Below are 23300 nucleotides of genomic sequence, written 5' to 3' on the forward strand. Positions count from 1 at the left end.
TATATGCTTCATAATTGGAAGTGTGTTGCACATATGACAAAGTCATACTGTATTTGTTTAACTTTATCTTATAATCTTTTTCCCAAAATTATTTGAAAACATTTTTTAGTGGAAATGTAATTTATATACATTTATATTCATTTATAAAATAAATACATAAAATTTATATACATTTATAAAAATGTAATTTTTATACAGATGTATAAAAGTTATCTAGCCTTTTCCCTATATGCATTGATGCTATGTCTGGTTTACTTTTCACTTTATAAAAAAATCTTCACCTATATTTAGCTAGTTCCTTGGAGGAAGTTCTCAAAGTGGAATTTCTGGCTCAAAAATTAAGAATGTTAAAAAACATCTGATGAAATATATTATCAAGTTGCTTTTAGAAAGTTCATCCTTTTACACTCTTGCCTGCTGTGTGTCAGGACACATGGCTGCCTTACCTGCGTTATGAAATTTAAAAAGTTTTGAAAATTTGAAAACATTTTAATTTATATTTGATTTTGTTGAGTCTGAATATTTTCAAATACTCATTGTCCACTGTATTAATTCTTTGTTTTTGAATATGGTTCATATTCATTGCCCACTTTCTTGTTGGTTCCTTGAGAATTCTTCTGATCTCAAATACTAGGATGGTGGTCCTGCATCTGCTGTATTTCCTGCAAATATTTCTCCCAATGTGCCAATGGCCTTTGTATTTTTTATGACACTTTTGCATACATAAGTTAATTTTTTAAACTTAGCATATCCCATCAATTTTCCTTTTCCTTCCTTTTATACTTAAAAGTCTTTTACAAAATGGTAATTACATGAGGAGATGGAGGTGTTATTGCGGTAAGCATTTCTCAATATATATGGGTACCAACTCATCACGATGTAGTTCTCAAACTTACATGTTATGGGGGCCTGAGTGGCTTAGTTGATTAAGCATCCGACTCTTGATTTTGGCTCAGGTCATGATCTCAGGGCTGTGAGATGTGTCCCATGTCGGGCTCCTTCTGCCTGCCCCTCGCCCAACCCCTCCCTCCACTTGCATCCATGCTCTCTTAAAAGAAAGAAAGAAAGAGAGGAAGAAAGAAAGAAAGAAGGAAGGAAGGAGGGAAGGAAGGAAGGAAGGAAGGAAGGAAGGAAGGAAGGAAGGAAGGAAGGAAGGAAGAAAATGCAAAAAAAAAAAAAATAACAAAAAAAACCAAGCTTACATATACTATACTTCAATAATATCTCAATAAAGCTGGGAAAGAAAAGAAAATATGTTCTAAAAAGCCTTTTTACTACCTGAGATCAATTAAATATCCATCTATATCTTCTAGCATTTGGGTTTTAGGTTTTACATGTAATTTGCCCCATCTGTTTCATACTTATTAAGGGTCACAGTGCCACTTGAATATTAACTAAAATAACTATTTTAATAATATTTTAATAATAATACATATTTTAATAATATTAAATAAAACCTACCAAAGGCAAACATGAGAGCCAACTCAGGTGTGCATTCTACCTGGCAAAGTGTATCACAGAGGGAAGCTCTGCCTCACTTTTTGCAAAACGAGAGCTTTCCTTTCTACCCAGCGGTGTTCATATAATGTTTGGGATCCAGTAAGTGACCCAAAAAGACTACCAAGATACTTACAAATAGGTTTTTTTCCTGAGGTTTTATTTATTTATTTATTTAAGAGAGACAGAGAGATAACAAGAAAGCACAAGCAGGGGGAAGGGGACAAGCAGACTCCCCACTGAACAGGAACCCCATCGCAGGGCTCGAACCCAGGACCCTGAGATCATGACCTGAACCAAGGCAGATGCTCAATCGACTGAGTCACCAGGTGCCCAAAATAGTTATTTTTTAAGCAGCATTTGGCATGTGATGCTTCCTTATTTTGGAAGAAGCTATGTTATGTCTGCTGAAAAACTGGCTGTGTAATTTGCTGATTTCTTGAAAATTCCTTCTCTACTGCTCCTGCTTTATTAGTCTTTCTTTATAACAAGTAAAAAAGTCTTCTCTCCGAATCATTTTTTTCAGAAATGTTCTTAATTAGCTTTTTTTCTTTCAGATTAACTCAATAATTTTATTAATTTCTTTCTACCCCAAATCCCAGTAGGGTCTTTGTTGTAATTTTGTTAAATCTAAAAATTAATGTGTTATTAAAAAATTAATTCATAAAGATAAGACATCTTTATAATCTTGATTTGCCCATAAGGGGAAAAAAAATAATGGGTTAACCTTCATAAGGGCTCACCATATGCCACTGGCCAATCCAGGGTATTTTTACCTGTTAACTCATATATTGGCACAATGGTTTGCAGAAGAAGAAGCATCTTTATGAGTGAGGGGGCTCAGACACAGACTAGAAAGCAATACTTTAAAAAAAAAATCACTGGTGGCAATGGGTGTTAACTAAATTTTCCCTGGTAATCACTTCACAATATACACATATATCAAACTATTATGCCATACACTGAAAATAATACAATATTGTATGTCAGCTATATGCCATTAAAACTGGGAGACAAAGGAGTAGAAAAAAATTTTTTTAATGTTTAAAAATGTAAAAACTCACTAGCCAGGTTTTTCTCCGGTATGATGTTCACCATCCATCCTGTCCAACTCTTTCCAGCTTTCTTAGCCTCATATTGTTTCCATTTCCCATTCCATTCTTTTTTTTTTAAGACTTGATTTATTTGACAGAGTGAGACAGAGAGAGAAAGACAAGCAGAGCGAATGGGAGAGGGAGAGGCAGGCTTCCAGCTGAGCAGGGATCCCCAGGCAGGACTCGATCCTAGGACCCTGCGACCATGACCGGGGCCCAAGGCAGGCACTTAACCAACTGAGTCACCCAGGCACCCCTTCCCATTCCATTCTGAATGCTTTCTCTACCTGCTTTGCCTCCTCATTTTATTCCTTCATATAACTGATCATATGATGCCCTTCTGAAGTCTAAATGTAGTTGATCTGAACTGTGATGCTTTACTAAGGAAACAATATAAGACCTCAGTTGACCTGGGGGGGGGGGTCTTGTACCCCATCCCACCCTCCAGGGAAGATAGGTGACTTCCGATATAGATATCTATATCTATAGGATATAGATATCTAGATATATATATAAATATACATATATATGTATATATATATATGGAGATGAATAGAAACCCAGAATCTCCAAGATACAGGGAGGAGAAAAGAGGGAGAAGAAGGGAAGTTTCAGGATAAAATTCTACCTTCATGATTAACTTCAAGAATCTAAGAATATGTTTACTTTGAAATTATTGAGCACCTACTGTATGCCAGGAAGAGAATCCTGAAACCTTATCCTTCATCTCTTTTGGGCGATGTATCTGTTGGGGCGGTGTAGGTGGGAGGAGCAAAGCTTCCTGGGTTCCTAAAGAGCCCCAGGCTGTGTCAAGGAGGAGTGGGGGAGTCTCTCCACCTTGCCCCTAAAGAAGAGAATTCACTTACCCTAAGGATAAGAGATTCACCAGCCACTTCAAGGAAAAATCCAAGTATGCTAGAGAACCTTGGGTGGGGGCAAGATGGTGGCTGTGTTGGACATAGGCACCAAAGTCCCCATCTTACTCGGTAGCAGGCAGGAAAGGTTGCTTGGAGGAGTTTCAGGGTCATAGTTGGCAGAGAGACTAATGTGATCTTGTGTACGGGATCCTTTGGGCTGACTGATTATGCTTGCTTTGTTCTGTCTACATCTGACTGTAGGAATTGTGGGCTTCTTCCCTATCTTGGCTATTGTAAATGATGTTGCAATAAACACAGGGGTGCATGCAAAAAAAAAAAAAAAAAGTATCCTAGTGCAGAAGAAGGCTTTTATTTGTCATTGACTGACAGGATGACAGTTCAGTTCAATTAATGTAGATTCTTGAAACATTTCCAGGTTGATGTAACTATTCACAGCACTCCGTGGACTGGGCTCTCACTCCCAAAGGGCCTCTTACGATCCACTTTTGGTCCCGGAGACCCAGCCCAGATCTCAGCGTGGCTGGGGGTACCTGCGGTCCCAGCATGACAGAGTGTAACGCGCAGGTGCTTGGCCATATGGCGTCCCCCGAGCCTGCCGTCCTCTGCTCTGTGCCAGAACGGGCATGTGCTGGGAATAGTCCAGGACTTGAAGGGAAAAGACTCAAAACGTCATAGAGCCGGTATGAGGGGAAGCTCACTTTTCTCATCTTTATGGCAGGAGTGAAAATGGAACCAAGAGGAAGCAGAAAATGCCTTTATTGATTCTAATGCAGGGCAGGTTGAACTGAGGACAGATAATATAGAACTTTAGGGCTCCCTGAAGAATGACCTCTTTATACACATAAAACAAAGTTTTCAAAAATGTCCACAAATAAGGGAGCCGTTGTAGTCACAGATCTCACCCACTTGGCATTACATAAACCTATTTTCTCCATACTTTAAGGAGAGAAATATCTAGAATCTGGAGAGAAAAAAAGATTAGTGATTTTTTTTTTTTTTTTTTTTAAGGGAGAGCTTGGTTGGCTGATGGGTTGGGGTACCCGCAGGATTACGTCATTGCTTCGGGATTTATGCTGTGATCAAATACATACATATCCCTCCCCGTGTCGCTGTTTGGACTCCACAAGCCTGAATGGCAGTTTGGCTCAATTGATTTTAGAGGCTGCCTATTATGTAAGGGCTAAGTAAGCTTTCCAGTGGAGCCAGGCCTCCCAATAAACATCCTGACAGGCATATTGGGAGGATAAGGGAAGAAGTAGTGTAGGGGCAGGGAGGCTGCCAGATGGTGGAGGCAGAAGGAGGCAATGCCTCCAAGGCCAAGTCAAAGGAAGAGCTCAGGGAGAAGTTCCCATGTACGGGGAGGAGATGGGGTGGAAGCACGGACGGGTAATCATAAAAAAAGAGAGCTTACAAAATATTAGGAAACAGGAGGTCATTTTCAATCTGGACATTTCCCTAAAGGACTAAGAAAGAAAGCATGAACAGGAGGATGCCCGTCAAGGAAATGTGCATTTGTTTCATATTACAAATGATGGGTGACTCCCCTCAGAGAATTCACTTAGCTGCCCTAGGAAGGGGACTGTTTTTTTTTTTTTTTTAAAGTAACGAAATTGTGCCCATTTGCCAGCATTCACAAGTTGCTGTGGAATGCTGACCACTTGTTTAAACATTGTTCGTTTTTGCTATTAAAGCCTCTGATGTATTTTAATGAAACCCATTTCATAAAACACAAAAGCGTGTCGTTTTTAATGAAGGAAAAAAAAAAACCTAGTGAATTTCTTGGCCATGTTCTTTCTTTATAATGGAATCCGAGGTATAAATGCAATATTTAACACATCCGAAATTTAGAATGCCCTTTTTAATTACACACATGCAAGTCACTCCCCGTGCGTTACTCACTTTGCTAATTTTGACCAAAGAATGAATTACCATTTGAACTAAACGCTTAATGAACGAATATAAAATTAAACTCTTCTTCACGGGACGAAAATGGGTTACAAATAAGACGTGCACATGAGGCCCCATTTAGATTTCATTAACCAAATGCTTCTAACAGGAAGATAAGCAGAGAGCAATATTCGAGTCTTCTAAAGCATAAAGCAAAGCAATATTAATTTCAAAGGGGAGGGGATGAAAAGGAGATGGAAACAAGCAAAGAGTTCTGGTTCTAGGCAGAGGTAGAGGTTCGTGTGTAGGTAGCGTGGGCAGACGCCTCAATGAAAGTACCAGGGCAAGAAGCACTTACTGCACAAATACATTTGGCTTGGATTCAGCGGCGGAGCGGAGAACCCGCGGTCAATGTTGAGAGACCGCGCCACCTTCTGGTTGCCGTGTGCGTGACAGGCACTCGTATTGTTTACCGACCAGCGTTTCTGTTTTATGCAAAACTTATATTGAAGGAAGGCAGCAGATACTTACTTGTGCAGTGCACTCGGTCCCCTGGGAACTGTATTGGAATGAGAACACGATCCATAAATGTACTCCAGTGACTGCTCTGCTTGAAAATCTGAGTTTGCTTTTTAAGCTTGATCAACTGTAATGGTATATGATAGGCCAGACGCGAGCACAGGCAGTGCTGAGATCCTGCGAGAAACGGGCTTCGGCGGCCTGTCTTCTCCCCCGTTACCACTTTCTGAACTTTTTAGAGGCGCAGAAATGGAGCCCCAGCAAACGAGGCAAGGCCTCTTCTGGTCAGGGAAAGCAGGTGGGGGACATGTCATCGTGCCAGCAAAGTTGCAGCAAGACAAACACGTGAGCTAATTTCTGGACACTGCTCAACACACAGTTGTGGTCCAATGATGATCTGGGCAATTACGCCCTACTGAAATTCCTTTGCAGTTTCAGTGGGATCAACTGTGGTCTCATGGTGGTAGGAGTCTGAGCCAGAGGCGTGAGCTCAACAATGACATACCTTTGCCACCACACGAGGGCATCCTGGCAGGAGGACTTTTGGAGGACCCATGACCGCCCCTTTTTAGGTGTCTGTATGCTAGAGTTGTCTTTGAAGTTCTAGTGTTGGAAAAGGTGGTCACAAAGGAAAGGCATTGTTTTTCCCATGTGCCTTGATTAAGGAGTTTATATGTCTCTGTCAAAATTAGTCCTAAAAACCTTAAATGCTTGACATTTGAGTTAGTCAGATGTCATTTGACAAGTGAAGAGGTTAATTTCTTCAATGTTAGGAACTTTGTGAATGCTTGTTTATAAGGAGGCAAATATGTTTATATAGATGAAGGAATTCTTGGTGAAGAATTGTTCTTTACATTGTATCAATGTAGACTTCTAAGATGTCTAGGCAGGCAAGCCTCACCCACACCGCCCCGCCCCCCCCCCTTCCATCTGTGGCTCACCACTCTGCAACCCCCCCCCCACACACACACACACACAGACCCAAGGATGAAGCAGAAGGATAGTAGTACTACTTTTATCCACAGACAGTACAGTTTTCCTGTAAGGATCCGGATGACTTCCTCCGCTTCCTATTTCAGCTATCTCTGTTGACAGAATCTGTAATACTTTTGCAAACTGAACTACTTTTGAACCTATAAATAAAATCATCAAGAAACAAGTAGTTAGGAAAAAAAGAAAATGCGGGTTTAGTATAAAAAACCTCAATTTAGCTGTTGTGGTTGTAATTCTTGGTCCTTCATATTGGAATTCACTCTGTTTAAAATTTGAGTATAAAGAATAAAATCAGGATGCCTGGGTGGCTCGGTTGGTTAAGCGTCTGTCTCTGGCTCAGGTCATAATCCCGGAGTCCCAGGATTGAGCCTTGCATGGGGCTCCTGGCTCATTGGGGAGCTTGCCTCTCCCTCTGTCCCTTTCTCTACTTGCGCTCTCTTTCTCTCTCAAATAAAGAAATAAAATCTTTTTTAAAAATAAAGAATAAAATTTTCTAAGGTTTTTAAAGAGTACTCCAACAAAAAGAACAATGGGGTTAAAATGTGAGATTGAAGAGATGATGCAAACAGAGCTGCTTGCAAACAGATTAAAAACCTGTGAAACTCGGGAGGCAGCTCAAGGGGCTCCCACCAGCCCAGTCTGGGACCATTTGAGAATGAAAATAAATACCGAGAGTAGACGTCTGTAACCTACTGAATAGAATAAAAACTCCATGAGTTCACGGTAGACATAAGACATAAACAAATGGCTGAGAAGGAAAAGTTCTTTTTTAAAGCAGAAAGACAGCTAATAAAGGTGAAAGAAGTCATGAAATCAGAAGCTCACCATTTAGCAGCCAGCTCCGTAATAACTGATTCAGGGAAGGGTCATTGTGGACGCTACAAGCAGCGGGTGGCAGTATGAGGATGATTATTTCTATCATCTCATAGCATCTCTCTACAGAACTCGTTAGAAAGGATGACATGGGAACTTGAAAGTGAAGGAAGGGCGTACCTCTCCCCTTATCGAGTGATCAAAAATAAACATCACCTGCAAATGTGCAAATCTAGTCTGTGATTCCTGATAGGAAATGCCAAAGCTAAATGCTCCACGCTTCTCCCTTCCACCATATTGCCGCCCAAGTCAAAACCCGAATCTAAATTCATGACAGAGCAGCAGGTCAACCCGGAATGTGGTACGTTCTGGATGATAATCGACTTGCGCTCTCAACAAAACGTCAGTGCCACAAAATATGAAGAAAGACCCAAATGCCGTCCCAGGTTAAAGAAGACTCGAGGAACAATGACTTAAATGAAGCACATGCTTTGGATTTTCTTTCTTATAAAAAGCACTGAGTCAGTTGGCAAATCGAACATCTATAGGTCAGCTCATGGTATTGTTTCAGGGTTAATCTCCTGATCTTGTTAATTGTACTGTGTTTACCAAAGACAATTTCTCATCTTTAAGAAATATGAGTTGAAATATTGAAAGGTAACGGGGCTTCGTCTCTGCACTGTCTCTTAAATTATTCAGTTAAAAAAGTGGTAAATGTTAATATCTAGGCAACTGTGTATATGAGAAGTTTTTATATTATTCTTGTGATCTTTCTACAAGTCTGACACTTTCAAAAAAATTTTTAAACAGTAAAATGTTGATAAAACTGCCATTTCTTGGGGTGCCTGGATGGTTCAGTTGGTTAAGCATCTGCCCTCAGCTCAGTCATGGTCTCAGGGTCCTGGGATGGAGCCCCGCATGTGGCTCCCTGCTCAGCGGGGAGCCTGCTTCTCCCTCTGTCCCTCTCTCTGTTCATTCTCTCCCTCTCTCTCCCTCTCTCTCTCTCTCTCTCTCTCTCGCTATGTCACATGAATAAATGAAAATATCTTTTTTAAAAACCCTGCAATTTATTTTGGCTCACATATTGCCACGCAACAAGTAACTCTAATTTTTTTTTTTTCAACCAAAAAACAAGTTCTTTGAGTCTCAAGTACACTCATCTTCGGGCACTGAGGGTGGGATTTGGAAAGCCCACCTTTTTGGAGTTCCCTCTTTACACACTCTAACTGAGCTCCACTGCCAGCACTTTGTTCCTTCCTTCATTCAAAGAACTGTGAGGGTGCAGCCTGACCCTGTGAACCGCTGGATATTCAGAGATAAGCCGGACTCGGCTTCCAGTCCAAGGTGCACACCGAGAATTTGAGTGCAGTATGTTTCAAAGGGCCACCTTCGTGGAAAACTGAAGGGAGAAAATGGCACCATGGACAGCTTCAAGGAGGAGTCTTGCCCCGGGAACAGAAGCATACCTGCGGGCTGGAGTCACAGGGTGATGGAGGACATTGGGGGGGGGGGCAGGGGTGCAGCTGTAGGGGGTTCTTTCCAGGACCCGTGACTGTGAGACACCAGCTCAGCAGCGAGGGTTGCTACTGCCGTCTGGGCAGAGGCTGGGGTGGACGGACCCCACTGGCCCTGAGATAGTATTTGAATTCTGTCTTGGTGATGGAAGCCACCGAAAGATGACGCTTTGATTTGTATATCAGAAGCACCCTTGTTGCTCAGCCTCCCTTTGTAATTCTTTTGTTGGCAGACTGACTGTTTCCTCACTGCATGACTGTTTTAAGTCAGTTGCTGCGCTGGTTTGAGGCACGCGGTACCAAAGATAAGTATGATTTCTGCTTTGTCCCCATTTTGCAGTCTCTGTGGCTCTTTTCTTCTTGTTTTCTAACATTTAAATGTGAGTCATGTTTAAAGACCCACAGTAAGTTGTAGTTGGTCTGCCCCGTATTTATTTGTGCTTCTTAACCTCTCCCTGGAAATCCTAAGCCTGCTGTCCTTATTAAGCTAGCAGAAGAAAGTACTGGAACTACACTGCAGTGCAATGGAAGGCAAACTTTGCCTTTCCCTAGTCCAAGTAGCTGGTTTAAACTATACTCAAAGCTTTATGCCTAATTCTAGCAGGTAATAGTAAAATTATAGGATTCCCTGAAACTCATCTTTTTAATCCATTTACTTAACAATATTCCTGTCATCTTAACATTTATAAGATAAAATAATTGTATCATTTGTATAATTCTGAAATGTAGTTAGCCATTATTTTCAATTATTTTTTTCGCAATATAGTACGATCATTTATATTTCATGCTTAGTACACTAATTAGGTTAATAGCCTCTAGTTCTAAGTACTGTAGTATTTTATTTCATGGTGCTTGAAAGCTATCTTGTATGGAATATGATCTTCCCTGTATAAATTCACATATTATCATTATTTTTTGAAGTATATTTTTATTGTCAGAGTCAGCAAGGGGAAAATACTCAAGGTAGTTTAGACTTTTCTCAAAGAAGGTAATATGTCCTTCAACCAAAGCGCCTACTGTGCATGTAATATCTGGTTAGGAGTGTTCAGTAGACACTGAAGAAGTGGACTTCTAGACAAAGCTGCTACTTCCAGGGACACAAAGTCAGGCGAGGTAACCACACGAAGGCTCAGCTTCCTTGCACGGAGTGCAGATGAGAATGACGCATCAGTGCCTCTTTCTCTTCTTCCGTTCACAGACTCCAGCTCCCTCCTTAAGGGGTGAGTGGGCTCCTCCCTCCGCTTTGCGACGCCTGCTGGCCCCTCCAGGATCTCGCTTACGTTGTAGTTCTTGGACATCATAGCTCAGAATCAGGCCAAATCCCTTCGAGCCACAGGTTCTTCGGGAAAGAGAGACTAAGGAAAAGCAAGTGCATGGGTTGATGTGAAGTTTAGGGGTATTTATGGGCCTGTAATGAACTAAATAAAGTCAATAAGGATGTCAGGGTTTTATTTATTTAAGATTGTATTTTTAAACAATTTGGGGCTCAAACTTACAATGGCGAGATTAAGAGTCACACACACACTCTGCAAACTGAACTACCCAGGAACCCCTGATTTGGGGTTTTTAATAATTACAACTTTGAGCTACTAAATTCTTCCATTTTCTTGTCCTATTTCCCATATATTCCAATTAGTTACCTTTTTAAATTGACATCCATAATTTTTACTCATTTATTCCTTGCATTTCTAAGGCTACTACTTTTCCCCAGACGCCACTGGCTTTCTTCCTTCCTTCTTTCCCAGACTGTTGACCAAAGTATTCTCACCTGTGGCTGGCTTCCCCCTCTCTGGTCTGTCCTGTACACGAAGGCCCAGATTATTCTGTGTAAGACACTAGCTGTCTTGCGCTCTGAAGAGCCTATCATTTCAAGTGCTCTCTTGTCTGAAACCAGTTTTCCCTTCACAGTCTTTAAACTTCAGCAAAAACAAACAGCTGGCTCAGTTGTCCTTGCTTCAGGTATGATTCATCTACGCGGTGTCCTCCCCCTGCTAAAATTTTCTTTCTCGCCCTCCCAACCGCTCCAGCTCGGCGTGGGCAAATCCAGCTCTCCTCAAGAGTGATCTCAAAGAGCACCTCCTCCCCGAGGTCTTTCTAGTTGTCCCTAATTGACAATATTTAATTCCCATACACTTCATTTTGAAGAATGTGCTCTCGAATAAAAATCTCTCAAAATCCCAACGCACTGCACCTCTCTTGGGAGACTGTCACTTCCTGGCCTGCACATGGTGTGTCGGTGCAGGTGATGTCATGGTATGAACACACCCTACAGGTCTTGATCCACTCTGTGTTTTCAAAGTATTAAGCGTGATGTCTTCACACTAAAATTCATTCAATGAGTAATTGATTTTTTTTAATCAGACTATTTATTCATGTATTTATTCAACAAATATTTAGGGAGCACCCACTAGGTATTTAAGCCTTGTTCTAAGTATGGGATACACTAATAAACTAAACAGACCCAAATCCCCGGCCACAGGGAGCTTGAACTTTGGCGTTTGAGAAGGATGAGAGAAGGGACAGACAGTAGATGATAAAATAAGTAAGAAAAACAGACGGCTCTTAAGAAAGTAGCAAGTGCCACGGAAAGGAAGTCAGAGGTGTTTAAGGGGTCCGGGAAGTGCCAGGTGGGTGGTGGTGAGTTTTGTGACTTACAAAGGCTTGCGAGGGGATGGGGCTCCGAGTTGGGCTCCCTGCTCAGCCAAGAGTCCGCTTCTCCATCTCCCTCTGCTCCTCCCCGCTGCTTGTGCTCCTCTCGCTCTCTCTCTGTCTCAAATAAATAAATAAAATCTTTTTAAAAATTAATTAATTAATCAATCAATTAAATAGGCTTGCCACAGTAAGCCCAGTGAGAAAACAGAGCTCAAGCTGGAAGGAGAAAAGCCAGTCTTTCAGACAGGTGATGGGAAGAGGCTTCCAGCAGAGAGAGCAGCCTCTGAAGACCGGAAGGGGGCGCCTATCCAGCGCTTCTAGCACCCAGGACGCCCGCTGGAAGACCTGCAGGGAGGGGACAGGCGCAGGGGCGGAGCGCAGAGAGGGAGTGCGGGCAGGGGAGGCCGATCATGTAAGGACATTGGTTTTGCCCCAAAGAGAAATCGGAAGCCAATGAAAGGCTTTGAGCCGGAGTGGTGCCATCTAGCCCTGCCTTCATCATCTTTGACTCTCGTTTTTCACCCTTTGTGAGTAAGGATGTTGACCTAAGAGAGCCCCATCTAACAGAGTCCAACTACACGTGTGGGCCATCCATGGACCACCACCCCCCCCTCAGAGTGAGAAAGACAGTCCATCCTCCAACCTGCTGGTTCTGAGACAATAGAGTGCAGACGGTGGCAGAAACAGGTTAACGGTAGCTCTGGCTTCTTGTGACCGTCTGTCCATCAACTCCGTCTGTCCATCAACTGTTCCTCGCCTTTTCAGCCCCACGCACTAACCAGAAGCCTCTGGTCTTTCTGAAATTTTACTTAACACTTCAGACGTTCTAGCAATAGCTTGCAGTTAGCTTTGTCAATGCATAAAGTAACAGTAATGGTTAAGTTACTAAGTATTCCAAAAACTGTCAAGTTAGTCCTTGGTTTTAAGTCCAGTTTGAAACATCATTTCAAGTTGCTATACCAGCAAATAGGGAAAATTTAAATTTAAAGTGGGCCTATTGGGGCGCCTGGGTGGTTCAGTGGGTTGAAGCCTCTGCCTTCAGCTCGGATCATGGTTTCAGGATTCTGGGATTGAGCCCCGCATCAGGATCTCTGCTCAGCGGGGAGCCTGCTTCCCCTGCTCTCTCTGCCTGCCTCTCTGCCTACTTGTGATCTCTGTCTATCAAATAAATAAATAAAGTCTTAAAAAAAATAAATAAGAATAAAGTGGGTCTATGGTCTTACTGTCCCGTTGTATGCTCTTGGGTGAGTCCTAATGAGCCATGGATTGACTAAAAATTTGTCATCATCAGGATAGAGTTGGAAAGGGGTGACAGTGCCTTGTACACTGGGTCCAGGCTGACAGATGTGGGGCCAAGACTCAGTCTGTCTCTTGCCACACGTCACAAGCCGCTCCCAAGGCGCTGAGGGAAGAGTCTTGTTGAGTCCACCTCACACAGAACCCCAAGGGCCTGGCATCGTGCTCAGCTCAGTTCCGGACTCATGTGAGCCTAATAGAGTGCATTATGGGTACTCCACTGCACTGTGGATGCTGTGGGAGCTGATCTAGGACTGGTGCCACTTTTCCCATTCTAGCTGCGTGCCCCCGGTCACTAACCATCTATATTTGCAGGCCTCTAAATCCAGGAACAAAGGTCCAACCTTCATACAGAGTTTACTCAACCACAGGGGAGAAGTTGGTTGCAGCGGTCCAGGGCTAGAGTCAGACCATAGGCATCTGAGTACCCTGGGCCCCCGGGCCTGCTCCTTCCTGGCTGTGTGACTTTGGCATGTCATCCAGCCTCCCTGAGCTTTGGCTTCTACAGTTGTCTGTTGGGGTTGACAAAACTTATTTTGTAATATTTTTGTTAGAGTTTTAGTAATAATCTCTTACTGAGGACTTGGCAAATGGTAGCTTTTCAATGAACATCAATTCATAATCTCAAATGATTCTACTGTGATATCAAATATAGCTCTTCCTGGTCATGTATTTCAGCAATTTGCCTTTAATACACATTCCAGATTATTGACTTCTCCCGGATTTTAAATGTGAGCGGCACTATTGAGTCCACATATATTTTAGAAAACTTGATTTTCAAGGTAATTCCTCTACCTGGCTGATAATAATGAAGGGAAATTGCTGTTTGGTTAGCTATAAAGAATATTCCCAGAAGGAGTATTGTGAAATATCAGAATGGGCAGAAAGAACTGGTGAGTGGATTTTAAATTTCTCCCCACCCCACCCCCACCCCGAAAGATATCCAAAGAGAGATACATTTTGCACACTGAGGGTTTTAGTGCTTTTGTGTACAGATATTTTGGGAGCTCTGTTACATCGCAGGCTCTGCGAATAACAAGTGGTTGGGCTTTAGCTCCTAGCCTGGGAAAGTTTTCAGTCTGGTAGATGAAACACTGTATATTGTATTATATTACAATGTGATGAGTTCCAGCAGAGTGAGCCATACCTGAGGGCAGAAGCATGATTTTGATGATCCCCTGCTGTCTATTCCAGCTGAATGGCTTGGTGATGAGAAATAAGGGACCCGGATATTGTGATTTGGGGAGGCCATGCCCCACTAAAACAGCACTGGGTGTTGTGTGCTAAAGGGGAAGCGTGTTTACAATAAAATCATTGTTAGGCACTTCCATTTTTGCAAGGGGTCAATGGCATTAGCATTTCCATTTTTTGATGGATTGTTAAGTCCTTGGTGATTATGAAAAATGTCTCTTCTCCATAGGCTACTTTTTTTTCCCTACAATTGAAATTATGACCAATGATTCCCATCTGTGTCCACAAAAGTAACATAGGCAGGTAAGCTAGAAAAGCGACTCATGGGTATTTGCCTGTCATCCCTTTTGGACAGAGAGATTGGGGCTGCCGTGTAGACTGAGTCTAAGGGACTTGAAACGAAAGGGGATTTGGGAAGCCACCGCCAAAGGCTGTTCTATACAAGGACGGGCCTCTTGTGTCCTGCCAAAACAGGAGCACTTCTCAGCTGTTTAACTTGTGATCATTTTCTCTGGTTGCCTTTTCTTTGAAAACTAATTGTAGATGTGAAATGGCCATGTTTAAATAATTCATAAAAAAAATAATAAATCCAGAGGAAAGTGGCAAAGGTGCAGAGAAACCTGGCGAAGTACAAAGAAGGGGTCAAGCCCGTTACAGTTTTCCAAGAGGCTCCCCTTACTCTAGAGTGCTTAATTAGGCCTGCCTGCTTGTTTGGCCCTGGGTTGGTTTTGTTCTTTCAAGAGAGCTGTTGACCTAATCCTACATGAGAACGCACCGAGCAGTAGCTTCTCACAGTTCATGAAAACATTTGTAAATGCTGTTATTTGGGCACGGGGAGAAAAAAAAAAAAAAAAATTGGTACCTTCTGACTGAGGGAAACTCATACATTTATAATTGTATTTTTTAATGTTGAGAAACAGCCTTTTAGCTCTACCAATTATGCAAACCAGTTAGACAACATTGTTTAATGTAGGCGATGAAATGCCCAGAAGATTCTTAACTAGAAAAACAAGATCTTCTGCAAGTTTTGGAGATTCTTCCAACCAGACAATTAATTGAACTAACTCGATGACGCCTTTGTGAGGTTTATAGCTCCTGGAACTAGTGCTGTGCTTACAGAAGCGTTTTGAACGTTACCTCCTTGAAACTTCTAGATCAATTAGTTTGTGATAGAAGGCAGTCTCGAGGTATAAAATTACTTTTTTATGCTGATATATCATTTTCAGATATTAGCTTTTTCTTTTCTTTTTTTTTTAAGAGCTAATTAGTAACTCCTGCCCCAAAGAACCTGCTGTATTGGTTAGACTTCCACCCCCGAGCTTCGAGGGAACTTCTACCATGTTCTTAATAGCCCCTCTTCAAATGTGGTGGGTAGCTGGAACCGTACGAAAAGAAGTGGCTCAACAGTGCCAGAAGGAAACGAGTTAGTTTTCTTTATTCTCTTACACCTGCTACACACGGTGACGTTTTAGAACCGGTGCTGTTCAATTACCACCACTTCAACTATTTTCTCTGCCCGTTTTAGTCTCTCTTTCTTTTTTTTTTTTTAAAGATTTTATTTATTTATTTGTCATAGAGAGAGAAGCGAGAACAAGAACAGGCAGACAGAGTGGCAGGCAGAGGCAGAGGGAGAAGCAGGCTCCCCGCCAAGCAAGGAGCCCGATGTGGGACTCGATCCCAGGACGCTGGGATCACGACCTGAGCCGAAGGCAGCCGCTTAACAAACTGAGCCACCCAGGCGTCCCTAGTCTCTCTTTCAAAAGTACCCCAGTGCTTCCTCTGCCACATGACACGGAATATGCTTCTTCTGCCCGATGCTTTGTGATTGGGAACCTGGTCTTCAGAGTTGATGTTCAAAAATATCCATCTGGCTCCTTAAACACTACTGTGTCTCATTTGTTTTCCCAAGTCTCAGCCGAGGAGATGTTTGTCACTTAATTGCTGCTGAGGATCACAGATGATGGTTTATAGGTTTAGGCAAATTGTGGGCAGCACTTTGTTAACCAACAGAAGAGCGGGCTGGTCCTGGATAATTATCCTATGGAGCTCAATTGGCCCTTAACGGCACCTGCCCGGCCAGCATCAGGGAGCCTGTTTCAACACAAAAGCTCCTTCTTGATAATTAACCTGTGTGCACTTGTTACAAATGAAACCTATTTGTTTCCAGTTAATACCTTTGCTGCTATTTTAAATATTCATTTATTATTGTGCTTGTTAAGTGAAAGGTGTAGAAGGATGGTTTGGAAGACTTCCATCAGTACGCACTGAGCTCTAAGAGATCAGCCAATCGACTACTACGTCAGGTACATGGCTGTGTGTTCAATGGGCCCCCAAATCTCCTTGAGAAAGATGAGTTGCTCTCAACCATGAAAACAAGATAGCGGTGATGGAGAAGCCAAGTACCCATGACAGTAATCAGTGAATTTTCATTAGAGAAGAATTTTTCTAGATGTTAAATGCAATTCATGTGAAGTTTGGTTCCATTTCTCCATCTATGTCATGACTATTTTGTGTCTGGGTAGATAAAAACTGAATGTGTGCAAACAGATATGTCTTGATTTTCCCTTCAGTTGGCTTCAACCAAATGAAGCAATGAACCAAAATTAAGAGGGATTTGCTTCGTTACTTTAAAGCAAAAGTAATTTGAGGAAAATGTAAGGAACATAAGGAAAACGTAAGGAAATTCAGGTGCATACCGTAATGTCAGAAGCATGTTCTTAATAGCCCCTCCTCAAATGCGGGGGGATAGCATTTGAACTGAAAAGGCAGTAGAAACAAACATGCATCCATTTAACATGTTTCACATAATATCTGGAATAAAATAGTGATTCTTGGAAAGGCTGCCAAATTTACCACTTAAAATTTTGGCGATCTAGAATTGATTTTCAGGTATTTGTTATTGTTCTCCAAAACTCATGTTGGAAAGTTTCCTAAAACACATTTTTCTCAAAGGAAGAATAACCTAGCTTACAAATTCTTTAAAGAGATGAAAATATAATATTTTATGCCAATGTAAGGACAAGCTTTTAATTTTTATTTGGATGAAATACTGGAGTGTCATGGCTTTAAAATTTGCCCCTCAAATGTGCCTCGTTAGCAGAGTACGTAGTGCCCAGTCTCATAAAATTTGCCCCACAGAATATTTTTTTTTGTTTTTGTTGTATCAAAAATCATGCTTATGTGACTTCAATTAGGTTCTCTTAACTGCATACAGAGTTCAAAATACACTTGAATATTGATGGGACCAACATTCCACAGCCACCAATCAATTACTTTGATTCTTCTGTTTTAAAATTGGTCCAATAATGCATTTTTGAATAGGTCAATACTGTCTGCTATATAGAGTAATATGTCTAATTTGTTTCTATTCATCATGATCATGTAGTTAAGAACAATATGCTTAAAGCCCCCCATTGTCACTGGGAAGAATGGTATGTAAAATTGACAAAAGAATTCATAAAATTGCTATATGGGTATAATGTTTTGAAGAGATGGAACATATCCCCGCATCCTCTTTTTCCCATAGACATGCAATACTCTGGATATATTGCTCATTTGCATTAACCTGATGGCCAGCACACCTGAACACCCACGTTCTCTGTCTACCGACTCCAAACAGACCATCTCTCTGTGCCCAGAAGGAATGCTTTCTTACTGTCTTCTGCAGCATCATTCAGAAAAATTGGAGAAGAAATGCCTTTTACTCTTACCTTACCCAATCATTTTTCTTCTCAATACGAATTCTGCATTAGCAGCACCAGCAAGTACTAGTGGCGAGTGTTGTGGAGATGGTACCAGGACTGTAGTAACATCCATGATACTGTATTTTAAGTTCTGCTATCACCAATTCGGGACGGTTATCAGGGGGACAACAAGAAGGGGAAACATGGACATTCATCCTCTAGCTAATGTCCTCTGTGTCCCTTACCCATTAAAAGAATGTAAATTCATTATGTAACATATGAAACAAAAAACACTGACTGGGACGCAGGAAGCCTCTCTGTGTTGCTTTTGTGAAGTCAGAAGTATCCTCGTGCCTGAGTTTATTCATCGATTCCTTACTTAGCACAACTGGAGAACCAGGGAGAAAGCCCAACAGGCTGTTCTCCTTTGCATCCTGGTGCATGTTGGACTCACAGGAGGAATGCTTAACTCTTAGAACACCAGGGCTGTGTTTAGTGTGCTATAATCAATATAAAATACCTCAGTCTTTTATCATTAAGTGGGTATTTGGAAAAAGTCGTTACATATTTAGGCATTGCTTCGTGCTGTGAAAGAACTTAAAAATTCATAGTGATCACTAACCTGAAGTCTTATATCACCTATTGTCCATATCATTTTGATTAACCACACGTATGCTGTCTTGAACACTATGTATAATAACTACATTTACCTCCTTACAGAATAAATCTTGCAAATATATGTTACTTATGTACAGGTCTGATCAGTCATCAGTAGAAATAAATTATTTCCATCCAATTTCCATCCAACACCAAGTAATTATTGTCTACTATTTATAAGATGATTATAATACTTAAGTCCTCACACCTTTGATTAATAGTCTTGTTACTGATTGAAACCTAGTTGAGAATTCACAATTATTTGATTCTTTTGGGTAAATACACATAGCTTCTAATATAAGTAGGTGAGCTCTAAAATTCTTTCCCCGCTCAAAACTTTGCTACCTAATGGTATGTTCCAATAAAAGCAATCATGAGACTTAATTCTGCAACATATACACCTATCAGTAAACAGAGACAAGACAAAGACACACAATCTCTCGGTGAAAACATTCTTTTATAACTTATTATATAGATAAATGTGTGCCTACCAATTCAAGCCATACACATTGTGCCTTTTGCCCAATGGAGCAGGTGAAATATATTACGGGATTCAGGTAGAAGATGGAAGAGAGTTCACCATGAATGGCAGTGGAGAAATGCAACACGAAAGAAGACAAGCTTGAGCAGACTCCCCAGAAAAGGCAGGTCTTAGAGGAATGGAGTGGGGCCAAGGGCATCCTAAACAGGAAGAAACCACCAAGAGTTCAAAGGTGGAAACCCTGCAGTCAAGCTCACATATTTATGGAATTGCACTTTTCCTAAATCCAGCTGTCAAAGTTGAAACAACATTTTGAACAAGAGGAACATTACCATCAAATTATAGGTGTCTTAGCAGCCATACTACCAGAATTAATCTATTCTAATAGGCCACTCAGGCATAAAGATTGTGGATTTTCTATTTTTTATAGGCAACTTGACTTTCAGTTAGAACATTTTATAACCTATTCCCTAAAATATGAAAGGCTATGAAAACACTACCTGTAATCCTGTTAGCCGTGCAATGGGTTATTGCTGCTGACAGTGCCAACAGAACAACGACCTTTCTCTATGTTCGTTCATTCATTCATTCTTTCATTCATTTATTCAGCCATCTGGATTAAGCACCCACCATGTATCCAGCATCGTGCTAAGTTGTAAGCAGTTTCAGTGAATTGAGAGAAATGCTGCTTAGTCTTCTTTATCACCTTGTGACTATGACAATATTAGTTGACGAAGGCAACTGTCCAAGGCTATGACCAGGGAGTGGTGGGTGCTGGTGACAGGAAGGAGGAGACAGTGGAGAGCAATAACTGACTGAAGCATTAATCCTACTGAGACCTTCACTTGGGAAAATTCCTGATTTTTTCCCCATCAGTACTCCGGAAGGCTAAGGTTGCTTTCAAAGATGCCTAGAGTCCAGGCTTGTTTTGACAACTTCCAAAAAGTAGACTTAGCTAAGACTCTCAAAATGATTTTAAAATGGGGTTACAGGATACCTAGGTGGCTCAGTCGGTTGGGCGTCTGACTTTGGCTCAGGTCATGATCTCAGGGTCTTGGGATCAAGTCCTGCATGAAGCCCCACATTGGGCTTCTCACTCAGCAGGGAGTCCATTTCCCCTTTCCTTCCCCCTCTCTTTCTCCCCCCTACTCATGCTCTCTCTGTCTCTCTCTCAAATAAATAAATAAAATCTTAAAAACAAAATAAAATAAAATGAGGTTCCAGTGTACAAAGTAGGAGGCCAGTAAGGTGACTCTATCTCTACACACTATTTGCTCTCATTTTCCAAGAGTGTCCAGAGAATTGGCAGGAATTGCCAGCTGTTTTCCTGTCTGCATCATAAGGAAGTTGAGCTTCCCAGCTTCAAGTTACTTTTTCAGGATGACTCTATGCCTGGGACAGTCCAGGTTCTGTCCGTTTTCCAAGTGTGTAATTATTAATAACACCTAATTTCCTTCTTTAAAATGCCCCATTGACATGATAAATTATGTTGTCAATTAATTCTAGCTGACTTCAGCTTTGAATAATAGGTCTCTAAACCCACCAATAGTTTGGGAAAGAAGACTTCTGATAGGTTAAAATTCTTCCAACCAAGGAAAATTGCTAGATGGTTTTCCTGAACTAGTTACATGATGCTAAAAAAGATTGGTCAATACAGCCAGACGGTTGATAAGTCAGGGACACAAATCACTCTGGCCTGGTGGTCCAGGACGGACTTAAGAAGCAGCCAGAGTCACAGTCCAGTTCTGCTACTTCTTGCCCATGTGACCTTAATCTCACTCAGTTTTCTCACTGTAGAACAGGAATGCTAAGGGTATCGATCTCACAGGATTGCAATGAGGATCATATTAATTAATATATGTAAAGTGCCTAGAACTGCCTGGCATATGGTTGGTCATGTAGTAAGGCTTTGCTCTCATTACTTCTTCATCCAAAAAGGTAGGTGTGGGAGTACAGATACCTCCTTGAGATCCTGATTTCATTTCCTTTGAATACACCTAGAATATGGCATTGCTGGCTCACAAGTTAGTTCCACTTTTAATTTTTTGAGGAACCTCCCACATTGTGTGGCATAATGGCGCATCAACTTACCTTCATGTCAACAACACACATGAGCTCCCTTTTCTCCACATCCTCATCAACATTTATTATTGTTTCTTTTGTTTTCCATGCCATATTTCTTATCTTCCACTAAGTATAAAGATCTCCAGTCACTCCACCTAGAGACCATTTTACTCACTGCTCCATTTGGCCACCAGTCTCTTGCCTCTCCTCCAAAACGGAGAGGCAGATACCATTTCCACAGAGAAGAGCAATCCTTGGTTTGTGGCCTCTGCCAATAACAAAAACCCTGGACAGCCTGGCGGCAAAACTGTTGCCACTGGCATCTATTGTGTGAACTGCATCAGAAGAACCAGTGTGTCTCCCTCTCTCTGTTGGTGAGCAGACTAATTCTTCCCAGGTTAGCACTTTGGACACCATACACAGATTACCAGGGTCAAACTTGATGAAATCAGTCATTTTTCCAGCTCCCAAATCAATTTGAGTGGTGTCATTCACATTGATGGGCGATCATGATAGCAGATGGTGTAAGCGTTGTGGGTCACCAGGTGAGGGCTTCCTTTTGTCCCCACAAAGGTCTTTCTCACCCTGTACGACTGATACTTGGCCTCCTCAGGTATAATGCGATGGACAGCAAACCGACCCTTAGTGTCTTAGATTAGATGGAAATTCTCCCCAGTCTTGTCAATGCCAATGACATCCATCAAACCAGCAGAAGAGGTTAAGTCAGTTCAGACCTTTCCATCAATCCTAACAAAATGCTGCATATGGATCTTCTTGTTTTCATCTCCTTTTAGTGCAAACTTAAGTCTTCTCTTCAGGAAAATGATGATATGAAGACATCCTCTCAGTTTAGGGGTACCAGTAGATAGACAAGAGGCAAACACCCCTTTCAGTTTATCCAGCAGCTAATGCTTTGGAGCCACTACACTCTTCAAGTGCTTCTTGGGACCAGGAGCCATAGCTGCACTGGGCATGAAAAGAGCTCTTAGCATTTGTTTTTTTGCTTATGGCCGTTCTAACAGGTGGGAGGTGCATTTCCCTCATTAGTGATGTTGAGCACCTTTTCATATCCTGTTGGCCATTTATGTCTTCTTCTGAGAAATGTCTATTCAGGTCCTTTGCCCCTTTTCTAATCAGGTTCTTTCGTTTTCTGCTATTGCGGTTATTACATTTGCTATTGAGGTTATTACATTGCAGCATGATTCAAAGTAGCCAAGCTGTGGAAACAACTTAAATGCCCATGGACAGATGACCAGGTAAAGTAAATGTTATCTGTACATGCAATGGAATATTATTTAGCCTCAAAAAGTCAGGAAGTCCTGTCATTTGGCACAACATGGAAACTGGAGGACATCATGCTAAGTGAAATAAGCCAGATGCAAAAAGACAAATATCGTATGATCTCACTCCCATGTAGAATATAAAGTAGTCGAAGTCAGAGAAGCAGAGAGTAGAATGGCGGTTGCCAGGAGCTAAGGGGAGGAAGAAATGGCGAGATTTTGATCAAAGAGTACAAAGTTTCAGTTACGCAAGATGAATATGTTCTGGAGATCTGCTGTACAGCTTGGTTACTACAGTTTAAAAGAACTGTACTTTATACCTGAATTTTGCTAAAGAGGATAGAACTTAATAGCTCACAACACATACACGCGCACTAAAAGACAGTGAGAAAAGAAACTAGTAGCTCTGTGAGGTGATGGATATGTTAATCAGTCTGATTGTGGTAATCATTTCACAATGGAAATGTTTGTCACAACACCAAGCTGTACACCTTAAATGTATGCATCTTTTGTTAATTTTACCTAGGTAAAACTTTAATTAAAAAAAGGTAGGCATAGATGAGTTAACAGATCTTGTATAGACAGGACCTTAATTGAGAAATGTCAACCCCTAACTCAATAGACTACAAAGCAAATTTAATCATCTTCAAAACCAATGGTAAGTTGCTATAAAACTTTAATTAAGATGTTTGAGATAAAGGGCACCTGGGTGGCTCAGCCGGTTAAGTGTCTGGTTTGGCTCAGATCATGTTCCCAGGGTCCTGGGATCGAGTCCTGCATGGGGCTCTTGCTCAGCAGGGA

The 23300-nt window shown here is 41.5% G+C and overlaps 1 pseudogene across 1 annotated transcript; it reads right to left on the bottom strand.

The window, feature by feature from the left end:
* Positions 1–21390: 21390 nt before the first annotated feature.
* On the bottom strand, positions 21391–22178 carry LOC309849206 (small ribosomal subunit protein eS4 pseudogene; annotated as a pseudogene). Its single transcript has one exon. The product of its transcript is annotated as a small ribosomal subunit protein eS4 pseudogene (transcript).
* Positions 22179–23300: the final 1122 nt, after the last annotated feature.

Source organism: Mustela nivalis (assembly GCF_964662115.1).
Source record: "Mustela nivalis genome assembly, chromosome: 15".
In the NCBI taxonomy this organism is placed as follows: domain Eukaryota; kingdom Metazoa; phylum Chordata; class Mammalia; order Carnivora; family Mustelidae; genus Mustela; species Mustela nivalis.